This window comes from Podarcis muralis, chromosome Z (genome assembly GCF_964188315.1).
Source record: "Podarcis muralis chromosome Z, rPodMur119.hap1.1, whole genome shotgun sequence".
NCBI lineage: Eukaryota > Metazoa > Chordata > Lepidosauria > Squamata > Lacertidae > Podarcis > Podarcis muralis.
This window is the reverse complement of record NC_135673.1, coordinates 49,725,267-49,729,702: the sequence shown is the minus strand read 5'-3', so window position 1 is coordinate 49,729,702 and position 4,436 is coordinate 49,725,267.

The window sequence follows — 4,436 nt, the reverse complement described above, 5'->3', positions numbered from 1 at the left end:
GCCACCAAGGGAGGAGGGGGGTGCGGGGGCGTCGCCGTCGCCGCCGCCGCCTCAAGGCCTCACGAGAAACAAGCCCTGTGGGATGTCACCCCCACAGGTCTCCACATAAGGTGAGGGGAAACAACGCCCCCCTTCCCCGCCACACATAAATAGATATAAAAGAACAACAGCGCCCATAGAAGTGTGTGTGTGTGTGTGTGTATTCATAGAGGAGGGCAAGGAAAACTCATCACCCCAAACAAATAATACTAAACGAACAATCAAATAAATCGAAAGAAAGTACTCGCAAAGGAGGGTGCTGACACACACACATGCACTTAACGGTGCTGAGATTATCTATCTGTCTATATCTGTATATCTCAGCACCCTCCTTTTTTACGAGTACTTATTTTCGATTTATTCATTTATTATTCATTTATTATATATATACTTAAAACGAGACTTGTCTCTCCCTTAATAACAATGGGAAGGACCCCAGCACTCTGCCCCTTATTGACAGCCTGCTTGCTTTGAGTTCAGTTGACCATTTTATATGTGGCTACTCCAAAGTAACCCTCGCCGAGATCAACAGGGCTGGGGTGGGGGTAGTGGTTTTTTTTGTTAAGATCCCCTATTTTTCGCAGCACCCCCCCCCCCAGGACAGCGTTTCTTCATCGCCCCCCCCCTCCACAGAAGGCTCCTGGGGTCGCCCAAACCGGAGTTCCCTCTTCCTCCCCACAAGAGCCCTGGCGGTCCTTTCCCATCTCCGCCTATTTGCTTTGATAAGAAACCCTCCCAGTTTGCTCATGAGTAAGCCTGAAAGGGCGCAAGGGGCAGGTCTGCTCCAGATATGCCTCACGCAGGCAAGGGGTTGGTTTATTTTCTTCTTCTGTTTCTGCAACATCCGCACAGTGTGGTTGCCATCAGAATGCCACCCTGTACCCGCTCTCCCTCAATTCCACCCCAATTTACGCTTTCTTGGTGGAAAGCTATAAAATAATTAAAAAATTGTCCGGTAGCACCTTAGTTCTGGGTATAAGCTTTTGTGTGCATGTTTCAGTGTATCTGAAAAAGTGTTCATGCACACTAAAGCTTATATCCAGAACAAACCAACTGTCTCTAAAGTGCTACTGGACAATTTTTTAATTTATTTTGACTGTGTCAGACCAACAGGGCTACCTACATGAATCTAGAATTGGGGGAAAGCTGATAAACTAAAAAGAACAAAGGTACATGTTGCCAACAACTGCTTTGTGACATCTCAGCCACTTTTTTACAATTTCTGGAAGCACCATTATATGTATTTTAGCTGTCAGTGTGTCTTGCTGTTAACCAGGAGGTTGGTGGTTCAAGCTCACTCAGGGACAGCTGTGGCCAGGATTGCTGCACTGCAGCAGGTCAGACTGGATGATCCCTTCCAGCTCTATAGTTCTGTGATTCTGCTCCATTCCAATACTAGGCTTCTTTATTCTTTAGAAAACATATTTAGCATTGGAGCCTCAATAACTATATGCAGTGCTTTATTTTTTGGTCAAAAAAGAAAAAAGAGGTGCCCGTATGGCAGCAGGTGCCAGTGCTCTTTTATCTCTGGTCGGGTACAGAGGGTGGCACTAGGGAGGGAAATGTCGTCGCACCACTCCTTGATGTGTGGAGTGCCACAGGGCGCAATTCTCTCCCCGATGCTTTTTAACATCTTTATGCGCCCCCTTGCCCAGATTGTCCGGAGCTTTGGGCTGGGCTGTCACCAATATACTGATGACACTCAGCTCTATCTGCTGATGGATGGCCACACCGACTCGGCCCTGAACACATTGACCAGATGCTTGGAAGCTGTGGCTGGATGGTTTTGTGGGAGCCGATTGAAACTAAATCCTTCAAAGACAGAGGTCCTCTGGCTGGGTCGGGATGGCATGGGGATGAGGGACCAACGCCCTTCTCTTGCGGGGGCCCCAATTAGTGCCATTGCCTTCCGTTAAGAGTTTGGGTGTAATCCTTGACGCCTTCCTTTCCATGGAGGCGCAAGTTACAGCAACAGCCAAGGCAGTGGCGTAGCGTGGGTTGTCAGCACCCGGGGCAAGGCAAGTAATTTGCGCCCCCTAACCCGTGGATTTGCACCCCCTAACCCATGGATTTGCCCTAACCCCAGATGTTGCGCCCGGTGCGGCCGGCCCCCCCTGCACCCCCCATGCTACGCCACTGAGCCAAGGCGACATTTTTCCACCTTCACCACATCAAGCAGTTGGTCCCTTACCTTTCCTGCCCCGACCTGGCCACAGTGATCCATGCGATGGTCACCTCCAGGCTTGACTACTGTGATTCGCTCTATGCGGGGCTGCCCTTGAAGCTGTCTCAGAAACTCCAGCGGGTGCAGAATGCTGCAGCGAGGCTCCTCACGGGGTCTCTGCCATGGGAGCATATTCACCCAGTGCTTTTCAAGCTGCACTGGCTGCTGATGGAGTACAGGGTCAGATTTAAGGTGCTGCTTTTGACCTTTAAAGCCCTTCACGGCCTAGGACCCTCGTACCTACGGGACCGCCTCTCCCGCTCTGCCCCACGGAGGACCCTAATGTCCATATACAGCAACACTCTAGTGGTCCCGGGCCCTAAGGAAGTTAGATTAGCCTCAGCCAGAGCCAGGGCCTTCTCAACACTGGCTCCGGCCTGGTGGAATGCTCTGTCTCTTGAGACCAGGGCCCTGTGGGATCTGATCTCTTTCTGCAGGGCCTGTAAGACAGAGTTGTTCCACCTGGCCTTTGGGCTCAGAATCAGTTTGATTCCCTCCACCTTTTTCTTTTTCCTTTCTCCTCCTATGATGAGATTGCTCCCTAATTGTTTTAATGTTGTATCTTAATCTTTTAAATTGTATTTTAATCAACTTGTTTTTATTATTGGTTTTTAGCCGCCCTGAGCCCGGTCTTGGCTGGGCAGGGCGGGGTATAAATAAATTATTATTATTATTATTATTATTATTGTTGTTGTTGTTGTTGTTGTTGTTGTTGTTGTTGTTGTTATTACTCTATTCTTACTAGTTGGTAGCTTGAGGGGGAGGGTCCTTCTGGATTCTCTGCTGTCGTTTGAGGCTCAGTTGGCTTCAGTGATGCGGAGTGCCCTCCATCATCTTCGGCTGCTGGACCAGCTCCCCCCCCCCCCCATCTGGACATGGACAGCCTATGCTCTGTCTATGTTATGTCTATGCTCTGGTAACCTCCAGGGTGGCAACAGGAGAACAGGCCTTTTCTGCAGTGGCTCCCCATTTGTGGGATTCTCTCCCCAGGGATGCTCACCTGGTGCCTTCATTATATACCTTTAGGCACCAGGTGAAAACATTCCTCTTCAACCAGGCCTTTGACTGACTAAAACATCCTATATCCTTGTATTTTTGTGTTGTGAACTGCCCTGAGAACTATGGATGAAGTGCAGTATACAAATTTAATAAATAATAATAATGCTGTCACAAAGTAAGCACAAAATGCATGTTTTTGTTTTAAAAAGGCCATTGGCTATACTTGGGATGCTTAAGAGAAACAAAACAGAAAGGGCAATCCCCCCCCCCCAAAAAAAAAATTGCATCACCTGGTGATGGATTCAGATGTATGCACTTCTTTAAAACTGCTTCAGCAACATTTGGCAGACATAAAAGTAGCTAAAAGCAAGTCTCTCCATTCCCACCACCAAAAAGCAAACACAGGATTGCAGTGTTTCCAGATGGCACATCCATATATTAATTTTTTGTGTTTGCCCTCTGCAGTGGTTATATGAGGGTAATGGGAAAATCTATATTCAGTATGTTTGGGATAGGAGGCATGCATTGTTTATCAGAGAACTAAGTAGGATAGCCATATATTAATCAGGTATTTTTTAAAAAACATACAAAAAGGAACTGCAGCAAAATGTTGTAGTGTGGAATGTGCTCCAGGATACCCTGTCCTGTTCCTCTTCCACGTTGACTATCAGTCAGTATTCCACACCCACTGAGCACGTTGAGTTCTCCCTGGGCTGCTTCTTGCCTTATTTCCTTCCCACCCCTAAATATTTTTAGCCGTTATGCAGAACTGGCATGTGTGTGTTCCACTTTGACCTTTCACTAGGCAATGCCTTTGACTTTTGCAGAAGATAGCAAAGATGGTTTATACAGAGCTTGTAGGAGGGGGACCTTTTCAAAGCCCCAGACAGCATGGTCAGAGGTCAAGAAGCTCCCCAAGCCCCATCTAAGCTAATATTGCTCTTCTGCAGCAGAGGATAACATGCTGGACGAAACTCCCACTCAGCCCTCCTAGATCACACCATGTGCCTATTCAGAGCAGCATCCTGTTATCCACAGTGGTCCATCAGGTGCTTGCCACTTTCCCTTGTCCTGATGTGCCCCACAGGTTAAAATTTTAAGGGGAGAACTATGTATGCCACCCTGAGCTACTTGGAGGAAAGGTGAGATAAAATTGCCTGATATAACTGGTAGT